This window comes from Neoarius graeffei, chromosome 11, assembly GCF_027579695.1.
Source record: "Neoarius graeffei isolate fNeoGra1 chromosome 11, fNeoGra1.pri, whole genome shotgun sequence".
Lineage (NCBI taxonomy): Eukaryota > Metazoa > Chordata > Actinopteri > Siluriformes > Ariidae > Neoarius > Neoarius graeffei.
The window spans coordinates 19,383,946-19,400,531 of NC_083579.1; positions in this window are offsets into that span (position 1 = coordinate 19,383,946).

A 16,586-nucleotide genomic window follows, 5' to 3' on the forward strand; every position below is an offset into this window, starting at 1 on the left:
GAACTCGAAGTAGCACCTGAGTATTACTGGCATAGCGAGATGTGAAGGTACGGACTGGAGTTACAATTGTTAAACACAACACAATAATATGCATAATGCAGTACTGATGTTCCCTGGTCTATGAACAGAATGATAAAAACGACATTTATCATCCATATCGAGATACTTTTGTGCAGAGCTGTACAAGTGCTATGGTGCTAGACCACCGTGTGTTAGTCAGTTTTATTTAATGTAACATAGCGTTTACGTTTGCTTATCATTCACAAATCCAAACCCTGGTCATTGTCTGGGGGGACAGTGAGTGTGGTTTGGATATAGCCTACATTTTCAAAAGAACACTACCAAAATATAACAAATATAACAAAAAATATAAACTAATGTAAACTAATGTAAAATCATAATAATACACACTATTATTACACAATAACACATTAACAATTACCACTGTTCAAAATGAATAGCTCCAACATTACAAATGCAGTAGTAGGTCTTTAGTTAAAAATATAACGTAAATATTTGTGTCAGTGGTTGTAAATGTGTAGATATCATAGTTTATTGGGTCAGCTTCTGTTAAAACATTGCATAAGTCTAGTCTTATCTTCTTGTCTAGTTAAGTCTAGTCTAAATGCGGAATAAACGTGGAAACACTGTCGTTCAAGCCAGGTGCCTCTGTCAGCTCTGGGGGCTAAGCACCCCCAAAGATCAGATGCTAGAATCGCCCCTGCAGCACATGTTCACCAAGGGCAAGATGTAGAGTTTGAAAAGACTTGGTTTGCAGACCCCCATGCACGTGAAAGATTGACCCTCAAACTATGTATTGGTCTAAACATTATTGCGCTGTGCAGGTCCATTTTACTCATTGTCCAAACAGCTGCATCAATGTTCATCGCAGTGTTCTCAAACATGTTATACGCAGCCTCGTGTCAGAGGACTCTGAGGTCAGCTGCTGCCAACATGATTTCTTTGACATCATTAATTCTATATCCCATGTCTCATTACCAGGGCCACGAGCCACCCACTGGAAAGACGTGGGGAAGTGGGTCAGGAAGTGTGCAGTCGATGGCAATGAATGGTCCCAAACAGAGGACCCTAGTGTGTTGTTTTGTCAAAGGCTTGGGGTCTACAAACAGTCATGCTATGTGTGTGTATGTTAAGCGCAGCGTAATATTAGCCATTGATGACCAGGGTCCTGGGGACCCCGGCCATAGTGGCCTGTTTGTCTCTGTTTCCACAGGCATAACTCCAGCAGAGGTGCACCCCAAATTGGCGGGGAGTTCCAAATTCCATTTGGGCAAAGGGTAAACATGATGTGGGCCTAATAAAGAATGCTGAACCAGTGGTGATCACCCCCAAATCAGATTTCAGTCCTAAACAGACCCAGTATCCACTCAAACCAGAAGCAATCGCAGGTATAAGACCAGTCTTTGATTCGTTGCTGAAGGCAGATGTAATTGTCCCTTGCCAGGACTCTCCAGTGTGCACTCCTATTTTTTCCAGTTAAGAAGGCAAGAAAACCATCCCAGCCCGATGAGTGGAGGTTTGTCCAAGATCTGCAAGCAGTCAATGCTGCGGCTGTCCCGCACACGCCTGACGTCCCTAAAGAGTGCTCTGCAGACCACACCCACGTTGGGACTGCCTGACCCCAATAAACCATTTGTTCAAACTGTAGATGAAAAGAAGGGTTTTATGACCTCTGTTCTTTTGCAGAAACACGGGGATAGATTGAGACCTGTAGCCTACTTCTCCAGCAGGCTGGATCCAGTGGCGGCTGGACTTCCTGTTTGCCTGCGTGCAGTTGCTGCAGCTGAAAAGGCAGTAACTGCCTCCAGAAATATTGTGGGGTATTCTAACCTCACCCTTTTGGTCCCACATGCTGTCTCCCTGCTTCTGTTGGAGAAAAAGACGTCACATTTGTCAGCACAGAGATGGTTGAAGTATAACACAGTAATACTTGATATGCCTAACATCATTGTGAAACGTTCTGTTCTAAATTCTGCCTCTCTTCTCCCTACAGGGGACGATGGAGAGCCACATGACTGTGTTGCTCTCACTAATGATTTTTGTTCCCCCAGGGCAGACTTAGAGTGACCCTTTTGGAAAATCCAGACATGATCCTCTATGTGGATGGTTCAGCCTCCAGAGACCCAGAGATGGGAAAGAACAAAGTAGGTTTTGCCGTAGTCTCAGATCACGAGGTCCTCAAGGCGTCACGTCTGCCCTCGAACCTGTCGGCGCAGGCTGCAGAGCTCTGTGCCCTCATTGAGGCATGCAAATTGGCGGCAGGGCAATCTGTCAATATTTTTACGGACAGTAGGTATGCATTTGGCATTGTGCACGATTTTGGCACCATTTGGAAACATAGAAATTTTCTCACTAGCACAGGATCTCCCATTGCACATCATACACTGGTCTCTGAGTTGTTGGATGCTATTCTACTCCCTAGAGCCATTGCTGTGTGTAAGTGTGCTGCCCATACTAACAATACTGATCTTGTGTCTCAAGGGAATGCCAGGGCGGACGCGGCAGCTAAGTGTGCAGCCTCGGCTTCCAGTTCACCCTCTAACCTTGCCTTTCCTCAGGTTTCTACCCCTTGTTTACAGCTAGCGGACCTTCAAAGCACTGCCACCCAGGACGAGAGACGAGTCTGGAAACAGGCAGGCTGCATCTTTGCAAACTTGGTCTGGGTCTGTCCCTCGGGCCGTCCCGGTCTACCAAAATACATGTTCCCTTTCTATGCAAAATTGGCACATGGGCTCACCCATGTGTCAAAAGGGGGGATGGTAGCAGAAGTAACAAAGAGATGGTTCACAGAGGGGTTTTCAAATTATGCTGCGAAATTTTGCAAGCAATGCTTGATATGTGCACAACATAATGCAGATCAAGGTATCAAACTAACTCAAGCAGCACACCCAATACCAGACAAACCATTTGATCACCTCCAAATGGACTTCATTGAACTGACACTTAGAGAGGGAAAATGGGTCCCTTAAAAATTAACTAAGCAAAGCTTGTGCAGAAACAGGGCTAGGATGGACAAAGGTCCTCCCTGTAGTACTCACACAAATGAGGATGCAAACTAGGCCTAAACATGGGTTAAGCCCATTCGAAATTCTGTTTGGACGAGTACCCAACACGGGGATAGGGCCAGCTCAAGGAACACTGCTGGACACCACACTGTGTGATGATGCAATGTTGAATTACTGTGCAACGTTGTCCTCAGCTTTGAAATCTATCCACAAACAGGTAAAGAAGCACTTCCCAAACCCGCTGAGGGACCTCTGCACAATCTACAACCAGGGGATTAGATCGTGGTAAAGGACTTCCAACAAACCAAGTGGAACGAGCCACAGTGGAATAGCCCATTCCAGGTCCTGCTCATGACCCCAACGGCAGTGAAGGTCACAGGCAGAGTGACGTGGATCCATGCTAGCCACTATAGGAGGGTTCCTGAACCGGCTGAGCAGGAGGAAGAGGAAGGCCTAAGTGACCCAGACGCTGACTAAAGCTCATAAGGAAGAAAGGCATCACTACATGGAACAGTGCGAGTATCACATCAATCACGCACGCACCCTCAATAGGGAAGAGTATTTCAGTGTCTAGCCGATAGACAAGTCTTAGGGTTTTGAGTTTCCTCCAAGTTCCGGTGAGGTGGGACGAGGGCTGATAGGGCGTGCCCGCCCTCTGAGCACCAATACACGTCAAGAAGGGCAAGGGTTAACTCGGTAACATCAATGAGGCACTGAACAAGATGCACAAGGTTGCTGAACAATCATAAGCAGATGAACATGGAGGAGTTGAAGACAGCTGATCGTGTTAGTTCAGTGGATGGAAGACTCTGAGTCTATCCACCGTACCGGTCCTGGGCTTCATGATTGTGATGCTATATTTGCTCCCTGTTTTCTGTCAATGTTGTATGTCTGTGTTTCAGAGGCAGCTGACAAATATTGGTTACCAGATGGTGAAAATAGACTCTGATGACTTGCCTGACTGGCCTCCAAACTCACATGAAGACTATAACCCACCGTTCGATGACATCAGCACAGTTGACATGCAACTAGCCCTAACTTAAAACACTTTCATTATGATTGTTTCCTGTTCTATTATTCCTGATCTATGTATATGGCTTGCTAGCATTCATTTAAGATGTCTATGTCTTATAAAAACAGCCTTAGCATTATCCCTGTACACTCAATGACGTGTTAAGTCGAATCTCTCTGAGAACTATCACTGAAACTGTGTACAGTTCTTTTCTTTCCTTTAAGCAATTTATCCTATAGGATAAAAAGGGGGGAATGTGAGGGAATTTTAATGGATGAACATTATTATTCTCTGTGTTTCTGTATGTTGAACTAAAGTGGCTTAGTTACTAAGAAGAGATGTTTTTCCACGTCTTGTAATCGCTTTTCTGTGACCTTGGTGGTAATAAGCAGGGAGCTTGAGCTCTCCCTAACTCGCATCCGCCTCCACATACCAGAGCACGTCAGGTGCACGCTTTAACAAAGCTTCATAGAAAATCTTGAGCCAATCACGTGAAGACACAAGCAGTGAGCGAATGCTTTCAGAGTATAATAGATAACATTCCTAAAACACAACTCAGAGTGCGCGTACTCTCAGCATCATCAGAAGTGATGTCTTCTTCTATTCTTCTCTTTCCTTTCCTATTTTATATATCTTTTATATGATCTACTATAATAAATGACTGAAAAGACAACTGTTAAGCGTTCTGAAGTGTTTATTAGAAATTTCCATTACAAGCTTTAGTGTTATTGTAAGGCCTTCACTGACAGAGACCCAAATGCAGATCAGATTGACATTTATTTTAGTTCTCAGTCAACAAAGGCAGAGCAGAAAAATGCTTGCAGTTCAATAGATTGGCACTGGATCCATCCAGAAAAGTAATACACACACACACACACACACACACACACACACACGTGACCGTAAGAAAAGTAGCACACTTAATTCTTAAATTACATCTTTGAGCTGCCAGGATGAGTAGGATGCCAGTGTATTTGTATATTCGTATCATTTTATACATACAACTAAATTGCATATCATTAAATTGAACTAAATTACATATCAGTACACATCATTTTTGTACATTTCATTGAACTCGTAGATTTACACCTGAGTGTTTTTTTTTTAACCATCCACTTCCAGCCTGCCAGTACAGCCAACCACCATTAGTAGGAGAGGTACCACACCATTCCAAAATGTTTGCAGTTCAACAGTTTGGGTACCACACCATGCCAACATGGTTGCAGTTCAGTGGTTTGGCACTGGATCCATCCAGCCCACAAAATCAAACAAAACAGCTCAAGAAAGCAAAAAACTCCAAACTGGTTTTCAGGTTCAAAGTCACTCACTGAAATATTTCCAGTCCTCAAAAAATCAAAACACAGGTTCCAAACAGGTTTTCATATTCCAAAAGGCCACTCATAGATCAGAATAACCTCCACAGGCAAAAGTCCAGGAACAGATATAAGCAGAAGCAAGGTCAGCTGCTCATAATACACCTATAATAGCAGACAGGGACATAAATGAGGGGCGGAGCAGACACCCAAAAGCACACAGTACTTAAAAACAAACACCAGCACTACAGCAGCCACCCACGACAACCAAAATTACTAAGAGTTATACTTTTTATATTATTATTGTCTGTAAATATGTGACTATCATCTTATTACAGCTCCAACATAGTTTTAAAAAGAGAAAGTGTTAATACTCACATTCACTCAGCAACCGCTGAGCTGTATTCGTCTGTGCTTGCGCTGACTGGTTGTTAGCATAATTAGCATGCTTGGAGGAAAAGTGCCGTTTGATGTTATATTCCTTTAAAACTGCAACGGTTTCTTTGCAAATAAGACATACAGCCTTTGATCGGACTTCAGCAAAAAAATATTTAGTTGTCCATTCTTTATTGAACACCCTGCACTCACTGTCCACTTTTCTTTTTTTAGGACCACTCATTGTAAAGTTTTATCCTGTGTTCTCGAGATCATCAGTGGCACGGGCGCCAGAATGACTTCCATGGCATGCGCTGCACCACTCTGCAAATGTAATCTCGCATGAATACGACTGACTGGAAAGACGGATCTCTAGAACACCTGTCTACGTGATAACACTGACGCTTATAGTTTATAGATCTGCTCAATCGTGTTTATATGATTGTCTTCCGCGGGCCGGATTAAAAACGCCAACAGGCCGGATGTGGCCCGCGGGCCGTAGTTTGCCCACCTCTGTTCTAATATAATATACTCAGCATAAACATTTTAAATAGATTCTATATTTTTGGTCCATCCATGACATATTACTAAAGTAGCCTATTTACTGTTGTTGATGTGGGTCACTTGCTGTTAGCCAATTCACGTTCTCATACCAGGAGAGCTGAAAGGAACGAGTATTATTCCCTACCTTTTTCACCAAGTCAATTTGAGGCGTTGGTCTACCCTGCTCTTTAATTTTAATTTTTTCCTCGAAAGGAAGACTGGCAAATGGCTTCGCCAAAATTAAATCAGCAATGCTTGGCATCTGTGCGCAGCTTTCTTGCTAGCTGACTAGCCCCCTCAAGTTCAAGTTCAGTCACTCAAATAAACGAAATTTCTGGAACTAAGATAGCAAACTTGACAACACTATATTTACACTTTATTTACAGTAAAAATATATACAAACTAAAAAAGCTGGTAGAAACCGTATGTAATGAATGAAATCGAAATGTAAGCTGATCTCTTACAATACACCACACCACTTGCGAATCCACATGGGACTGAACTGAAATTCACTGCTGCCTGTCTATATTTGAAACGAGCTGTCAAAGAAAATATCCGGCCACTTTCACCAATCACCAGTCTCCTCACGGAAAGCTTTGCCATGTCCCTCCCACTGTGAGGCTCGGAGTCCGTGGGCAGGCATTTTCGCAGTATTTGTCCAATAACCGTCTTGCATTTTGATATTGAAAAGCGCATAGCTCCCAAATGCCATTGAAGTCCACTGAGGCTGGGAGTCCGTGAGACTCCGTGGGCAGGCGTTTTTGCAGTATTTGTCCAATAATCGTCTTGCATTTTGATATTGAAAAGCGCCTAACTCCCAAATGCCATTGAAGTCCACTGAGGCTGGGAGTCTGTGGGGCGGCCGTTTTCGCAGTATTTGTCCAATAATCGTCTTGCATTTTGATATTGAAAAGCGCATAGCTCCCAAATGCCATTGAAGTCCACTGAGGCTGGGCTGCATCATGCTGTCACGAGGGGGAAAAACTCACGCACACATTAGGCGAACTGGGGAAAGTTATAACGGAATGATTTTGCACTGTAGTTGGGTTGAGCACATATATTTCTATGATTCTGGATCTGAAATAGCAATGTTATAAGGTCGGCTATAACATAAGCCTAGCGCAATTCATCCTACACGATGTTCGTCATTTTTAGAGGAGGCTGAGCCTCCCTCATTGTCTTAGAGCAATCGCCCATGGGGTACACCCTGGACAAGTCCCCAGGTCATCACAGGGCTGACACATAGACACAGACAACCATTCACACTCACACAGTCAATTTAGAGTTGCCAGTTAACCTAACCTGCATGTCTTTGGACTGTGGGGGAAACCAGAGCACCCGGAGGAAACCCACGTGGACACAGGGAGAACATGCAAACTCCGCACAGAAAGGCCCTCGCTGGCCACAGGACTCGAACCCAGACCTTCTTGCTGTGAGGCGACAGCGCTAACCACTACACCACCGTGCCGCCCCTACAAAAGTTATTTATAATATTGTATATATTACTACACACTTCCAGTCTAGATTGTTAAACAGGTATACAGATTCAGCAAACTGGCACACCGTTTTACAATTTAAAGAATACAATTCTTACCTCATGAAGCTGTCAACAGCTTCAAATATCGCTGAAGCTTTACCAGAAGCAAGTTCTGGTAAATCCAGCATTCTGGTTTTTACACAGACATCTTCAAAAATGCGTGCCAGAATGACCAAGCGCTTGGTGCTGTTTTTGTCATTGCTCTCATCTATCATAAGGCTAAACGGCTGCTGGCGCATTTTGTCAACTACAGGATTTGTATAAGCAGGGGTTAAACTTCCTTTGAGGACCATGGTCATCTTCGTTCGTTTGCATGCAAAATCCTGGGTGAACAACAAATGAATAAAAGGTTAGGTCTACGTACATAACTGGCAAGTACAGATTATTTTCCTGGTCAATAAAAGAAAATCAGAGCACGGCAAACATGTAGATGGTGTTAAAGGAATAATCCGGAGTGATATGCTTTCTAGGTCTATTTTCGCATTATTGGGAGTGCATACGTTGAGTTGCTACCACAATCACGTCAATTGAATGTGTTTTGAGACAGTTCGTTTTTTGCGATTTCAACCGGAAAGCGCTAACACGGCAGTGCGAGAGGCATGTCTTTTTTGCCGATACAAAACACTAGTTTTAAAACAATTGCAAAGCTCAAAACAACATGACAGTTCTGTGGAAGTGAGTAGAGGGTTCCTACAAACAAAACGAAGTGTCCCTAGCTCTGCAAGTGCACGGACAGAGTGTGTAGAAGAGTAAATACAAAGCCAGTACCTTATCTGAAGTTGTTCTTCTCCAGACGCCATCTTCAGGGGAAAGTCCGTAAAAGTTGAGTGCCAAGTGCAGAGCCCATCCCGTTTGAAATGCACAACATACCACAATTGTGCATTTCCAGCAGGATTGGCTCTGCACTCGGCACTCGACTTTTGGCAGTTAAGATGAAGATGGACAGCAGAGTCCTGGCCTGAGGAACTGGCTCTCCTGTGTTGAGCCAGTTCCTCAAATTGCAGTGCAGTTCCTCTGAATTGCAGTGCAGTGAGGAATGCACAGAGTCGGATATTGGGGAAACAAAACAACCGCTTCACAGGCGCATGGCTCAACACAGGAGAGCCAGTTCCTCAGGCCAGGACTCTGCTGTCTATCTTCATCTTAACAACAAAGGACACTCATTTCAGGATTGCAACGTACGCATTTTAGCCAGAGAGGATCGTTGGTATGAGCGAAGAGTTAAAGAAGCCATTTTTGTCAACTTGGAACAGCCATCACTGAACTGAGGTGGGGGTCTAAGACATCATTTATCAGCCACCTACAATGCAGTCCTTGGCACACTTCCCAGACAACTGAATGCACACCAAAACTCAGCTGTTTTCAGTGACTCACAGGAGGACAGAGAGAACCAGCAATCCATTGATCACCCCAACGACTCTCGAGGTCATTCACACCCAGTCCCCAGTGACCCACACCAACAGGATGACTCAATGACACCTTAGGATTGCTTTTCTTCCACAGAGGATAAATACCTGATACTCCCTATTAGTCAGACAGAACTGAAGAAGCCTTTCGGATGAGAGGTGAAACATCTTCAAGAATCTTCAAGTTCATGTTCAAGTTAATTTATTTGTCCCCAAAGGGGAAATTACTGTAGTTTGTAGCAGGTATTTAAAAACACAAACAGACAACCAGATAATAAAAACAACATAAAAACAGGGACACAGGTAGGCACGTAGACATAAGGCCCCCAACCATATAGACTGAGATCAATACACAAAATATGAATAAAACAGATAAAAGGATAAGAGGTTAAAAAATAAGATCAAAACAAAATCAAAACATGGAGAGTAGTCCAGTCCAGGAGTCCAATGTGCAAAAAATGCAGAAAGTGCAGAAGGAAGCATTATTTGTGCAAATTCAACATATTTATGGCTGTGCAAACAAATGAGCATTTGTACCTATTGGTCCTATGGGTGGGAACTCTAAATCTTCTGCCTGAGGGCAGAAGTTCAAACTCCCCATAGAGAGGGTGATCAACACAGTCTATGATTGAAAGTGCCTTCCTGAGAACATGGCGATTAAACAGTTCACAAAGGGGAGTCTGTTTCCTGAGTTGTTCGCGCCGAGTCCTTTTTCCCGCGAGTGCCGGCGTTAATTACTAATCCTTTTTTAACTTTTTTTCTATAAATAAATTTCCAGTATCCTCTTCATTTTTATTATACTGTCGCTTTCATTTTTGTACTTTTCACTTTCGCTTTCCTTTTTCCGTTTTTTTTCCCGGTTTTTTCTCTTTCTTTTTTCGGAAGAACGCCGAGACCGGAAGCTTTCTTTTTCTCTCCTCCTGTGTAAAGTCCACAAGCGGAGGCCATCTGATCTGCTTTAATATCAACAGATCTTCATTTAAGGTACGTGAATCTTTTCATCATGGCACACCTTCAGCCTGTTCAGTGTGCTGAGTGCAGGATGTTTAGTCATTCTTCCTCCGTCACTAGCGATAGCTCTATTAGCTTTACTTGTGATAAGTGCAGATTAGTTAGCTCTCTGACGGAGAAGATTTCAGTGCTAGAAGCGCGTGTCCAGGCTTTAGAGCAGGTTAGTGAGCGTGAGAACAGTGTAGTTTCTGTTAGGGAAAGTCTGGACGCCCTAGGTGGAGTTAGCAATCCCCCAACTCCGGCATTAGAGCCCTTACAGCGGGGCGAATGGGTGACGGCTCGGCGGCATAAGCGTAGAGCCAAAGCTACCGCTGAGGCTCGCCCACGGGAGCACCACTCCTCTCCGCGTCACGTGTCGAACAGGTTTGCTCTCCTTAGTGATGCACCCACTGAGAAACCTGAAAGCGCTCTGGTTATAGGGGACTCTATCATACGGCACGTGAAATTAGCTCAGCCTTTAGGGGCACCAGCAGCTTTAGTCAGGTGTATACCGGGAGCCAGGGCGCCGGACATAGCAGGTAATCTTAGGGTCCTAGGCAAGCACAGGTTCTCAAAGATAGTTATCCATGCAGGAGCTAATGATATACGCCTTTGTCAGTCTGAGGTTACTAAGAGTAACTTTGTAGAGGTGTTTAAATTAGCGAAGGCGATGTCCGATGCTGTAGTATGCTCTGGCCCCATCCCAATGCGGCGTGGCGATGTAGCTTACAGCAGGTTATGGTCGCTGAACTGCTGGCTGTCCAGGTGGTGCTCTGAAAACAGTGTGGGCTTTATAGATAATTGGGCTAATTTTGAGGGCACTGCTGGCCTGTTAGGGCGGGACGGTATCCATCCCACTCGGGAAGGTGCTGCTCTCATTTCCTGCAGCATAGGTCATAGTCTCAGAACAGGCCTAGTTAATTTCTGACAATCCAGAGCCAAGGCCAGGGAGCAGACGAACAGGCTAAACCGACTGTCTGCTAGCTGCACAGAGTCGTCACTCAGGGCCCACTACATCGAGACTGTGTCTGTTCCCCGAGCTCAACAAAAAGGTAGAAATTTTCAGAGAGTTTGTTCCAGTAACCTAATCAATATAAAATTAGATCAGACTGACTGTACAGCTGCTGCCAGCACCTTTGATCTAAAGGTGGGGCTATTAAATATTAGATCTCTTACATCTAAAGCGCTAATGGTTAATGAACTCATTACTGATCAGGAGTTTAATGTACTGTGTTTAACAGAAACATGGATTAAGCCAAATGAATATATAGCATTAAATGAAGCGAGTCCTCCTGGATACAGTTATATACACCAGCCTCGTCTAACTGGCAGAGGAGGAGGCGTCGCGGTTATTTATAACGATTATCTAGGTGTAACACACAAACCTGGTTATAAATTTAATACATTTGAAGTTCTTCATACTCATATAATGTATGTAGCCTTGAAAAATAAGTCTACCCAGTTAATTCCATTGCTTATTATTTACAGGCCCCCGGGGCCATATTCTGAGTTTCTTTCTGAATTTGCAGATTTTATCTCAGATTTGGTTATTTCCTTAGACAAAGCTTTAGTTGTCGGAGATTTTAATATTCACTTCGATAACCCAGAAGACCCTTTAAAAACAGCGTTTGTGTCCATCTTAGATTCAGTCGGGATTAAGCAGAATGTCATAGGACTGACCCATAATGGTGGTCACACCCTTGATCTAATACTAACATTCAGATTAAACGTAGACAATATAGTCATACTTCCACAGTCTGAAGTTATCTCAGATCATTGTCTCATCTCATTCAAAATATGTCTGAGTAATAATATATGCACCTCACCACGCTACTGTATTAAACGTACTTTCACGTCAACTACTGCACAGAGCTTTATAAATGATCTCCCAGAGCTGTCAACTTTGATTGGGTCACTGTCAGCCCCTGCAGAACTTGATCAGGCAACTGAATGCTTAGAGTCAACATTCCGCCATACTTTAGATAATGTAGCTCCTCTAAAAAGGAAAATGGTCAGAGACAAAAAATTAGCACCCTGGTATAATGATGACACTCGCACATTAAAACAGACCACTCGAAAATTGGAACGTAAATGGCGTCAAACAAAATTGGTAGTGTTCAAATTAGCTTGGAAGGAGAGCTTCCTGAAGTATAGAAAAGCTCTTAGTGCTGCGAGATCAACATATTTCTCCTCCCTAATAGAAGATAACAAAAATAATCCTAGATTCCTATTTAATACTGTAGCAAAATTAACCAGGAATAAGTCCACTATCAACACATGCACACCTGCAGTATGTAGTAGCAACGACTTCATGAATTTTTTTAATGACAAAATTGAGAATATCCGACAAAAAATTCAAACTACTAATTTAAGGTTAGACAATGAAAGTGACCTTGTAGTTAACAATATAACTGTATCAGATCATCAGTTAGAATGTTTTACTCCCCTAAAAGAAACTGAATTACTTTCATTAATCTCTACATCAAAAGCCTCAACTTGCGTACTAGATCCCTTACCGACACATCTATTCAAACAGATAATGCCTGGAGTAATTGAACCGCTTCTAAAAATAATAAATTCTTCTCTTATGATTGGCTATGTACCCAAATCCTTTAAACTAGCAGTTATCAAACCCCTGATTAAAAAACCTGACCTTGATCCCTGTCAGCTGTCCAATTATCGGCCAATATCAAACCTCCCCTTTATCTCCAAGATCCTTGAAAAAGCTGTGGCACAGCAGTTATGCTCATATTTACATAGGAATAACATCCATGAAATGTATCAGTCAGGATTTAGACCTCATCATAGCACAGAGACAGCACTGGTTAAAGTAGTAAACGACCTACTGTTGGCGTCTGATCAGGGCTGTGTCTCGCTACTTGTGTTGCTTGACCTTAGTGCAGCATTTGATACCATTGATCATTCCATTCTTCTGGATAGACTAGAAAATGTTGTGGGAGTTAAGGGAATGGCCCTCTCCTGGCTCAGGTCTTATCTAACTGATCGTTATCAGTATGTTGATATAAATGGTGATATTTCTAGACGTACCGAGGTAAAGTTTGGTGTTCCACAAGGTTCTGTCTTGGGTCCACTGCTTTTTTCTCTATATATGTTACCTCTGGGCGATATTATTTGTAAACATTGTATTAGTTTCCACTGTTATGCTGATGACACACAGTTGTATGTCTCTGCAAAACCTGATGAGAGACACCAGCTTAATAAAATTGAGGAATGTGTTAAGGACATTAGACACTGGATGCTTATAAATTTCCTTCTGCTTAACTCTGACAAGACTGAAGTACTTGTGCTAGGACCACATACAGCTAGAAGTAAGTTTTCTGATTACACGGTAACTCTGGATGGCCTTTCTGTTTCTTCACGTGCAGCAGTAAAAGACCTCGGAGTGATTATTGACCCCAGTCTTTCATTCGAAACTCACATTGATAACATCACCCGGATAGTTTTCTTTCATCTCAGAAATATTGCAAAGATAAGAAATTTAATGTCATTGCATGATGCAGAAAAACTAGTCCATGCTTTCGTTACCTCCAGGTTGGATTATTGTAATGCCTTACTGTCTGGATGTTCCAATAAGTGCATAAACAAGCTCCAGTTAGTTCAAAATGCCGCAGCAAGAGTCCTTACTAGAACTAGAAAATATGACCACATCACGCCTGTCTTATCCACACTGCATTGGCTCCCAATCAAATTTCGTATTGATTATAAAATACTACTATTGACCTTTAAAGCACTAAATGGTCTCGCACCACAGTACCTGAGTGAACTTCTGCTCCTCTATGACCCGCCACGCCTACTTAGATCAAAAGGTGCAGGCTATCTGCTGGTACCTCGTATAGTGAAGGCTACATCAGGGGGCAGAGCCTTTTCTTACAAAGCCCCACTGTTATGGAACAGCCTTCCAAGTAATGTTCGGGAATCAGACACAGTCTCAGCATTTAAGTCTAGGCTGAAAACATATCTGTTTAGTCAAGCCTTTTGTTAATGGTGTTTATGAGGTAAAGGAGTAGATCTGGAGGGTCCTCAGACATAGAGTGTTTTGGTAAACTGGGATGTATGGATGCTGTCAGTCCCCACTCGCTTGCTCACTCGAGTTTGTTGACGGTGTAGTGGCTGGCTGCTTTATGTCCCGGGGCTCCCTCATGCCTGTGTAACCTTCTGGCTCTCTCCTTTTAGTTATGCTGTCATAGTTAGTTGCCGGAGTCCCTGCTTGTACTCGGTGCAATATGTATACTGTTCCTACTTATTCAGGTGACATTGGGCATACCACCTGTGTTTTCTTTCTCTCCCCCCCACCCCAAATCTGTCCCTCTGAGTTACATGGAGTCAACAGGATATCTTTTGGTGGAGACGGTGGGGACCTCGACTGGCTATCGTAGCCTGCAGGGAATCAGCCGTCAGACATTCTGTCGCATGTCCCAGACCCGGTGAAATGTAACTGAATTGTCTTGGCCAGGCCTAAGGGTCCCATCTGCATCTCATCATTGCTGAGGAGTGTGCTCCCATCACCCAATCAAGCATCCAGCCAGAGCAGGTCATGATATATTTTTTACCATATTAACATGCCATTGTGTGTTATGCCTGATGTAAAGACTCTCGTCTCTGCGAGCCTACCACACAGATTTAATACTTGTCATTTTTAGGGCATACCTAACAACGTGTTTTCTTTCTCTCTCTCTCTTCCCCCCCCCCATCTGTCCCTCTGAGTTACATGTTGATCCTGGGATTGAGATGCTGGCCTCTTCTGCCCCTCGGACCTGCTTGATCCATCCTGGTGCCCTGTGTCTGGTCAGAGTTTTATCGCCCCACTCCTGTGAAGGACGGCCCCATGAGGACAGTTGAGGGTTATACCTGTTAAAACTGTTAATATTATAGTCAGGCTGTCTGTTGTTGCCCAAATGAGGATGGGTTCCCTTTTGAGTCTGGTTCCTCTCGAGGTTTCTTCCTCATGTCGTCTGAGGGAGTTTTTCCTTGCCACCGTCGCCACAGGCTTGCTCATTGGGGATAGATTAGGGATAAAATTAGCTCATGTTTTAAGTCGTTCAAATTCTGTAAAGCTGCTTTGCGACAATGTTTATTGTTAAAAGCGCTGTACAAATAAACTTGATTTGATTTGAGTCTGCTTCTCCCCTATGACCTTCCCCACAACAGTAACAAGTCGACCCAGCTTGTTGCGTTCAGCAAGTTTTAGGTTACCAAACCACACAATAATAGAAAAAGACAGGACGGATTGGATAAAAGATTTGTAAAACAAAGACATCATTTTAGTACATACATTAAAAGTGTTCATTTTTCTTAAAAAATAGAGACGCTGCTGGACCTTTTTATATATGGCCTCTGAATTTGGCTGAAAGCACAAGTCACTGTCTAAGACAGTCCCAAGGTATTTATAGCTTTCCACCTGTTCAATATCCACCCCCCCATCTCAGTGGGCTTAGGGATAGGTGCCGATTTTCTAAAATCAATAACCATGTCCTTGGTTTTGGTCACGTTGAGTTCAAGGTCTTCACACCAACTGACAAAGTCATTGACCACCTGACCATGCTCTGCTTCTCCCCCCTTCAACAGACTGACTATAACAGAGTCATCTGCAAATTTAATACTCTTTCTGTTGTCATACTGACTTCTGCAGTTGTTTGTGTACAGTATGTACAGAAGAGGAGAAAGAACACATCCTTGGGGGGATCCAGTGGAAGAACAGCTTTTTTCAGAGAGTACACCATTTACTCTAACACATTGTGTCCTCTGTGTCATAAAATCTAAAATCCATCCAACAATATTAAAATCCAGCTTAAACTCATAAAGAAGTTTCTCTGCAAGCAGATGAGGCTGTATTGTGTTAAAAGCAGATGAAAAGTCAATGAACAAAAGTCTTGCATGGGCTGTGGGGGTCTCAAGATGGTGAAAGAGGCAGTTCAGCAGTGTCAAAGTAGCATCTTCAACACCTCTCCCTGCTCTATATGCAAACTGCATGGGATCCAATGACCCCTGTATCTGTATCACCTGCTTTACCACCTTCTCAAACACCATCACCAAAGAAGTAAGAGCAACAGGTCTAAAATCATTCAGGGTTTTGGGATTTGGGCACTTTGAGACAGGGACGACAGTGGCATGTTTCCAAATTACAGGTATCTTCTGCTCATCCAGAGATTTCATAAAAATGCTGTGAAAAATTGGCCCCAGCTGCACTGCACAGGTCTTAAGCAGCTTACCACATATCAGATCAGGGCCAGGGCTCTTCCTGCTGTTAGTGTGTTTGAATAGCCTCACCACAAGATTTGAGCTAATGGCAATATTATTGGAGGAGGTCTTAGTCAGCTGTCTCAAATTATCGACCTGATCCATAAAATTATACTTGTCAAATCT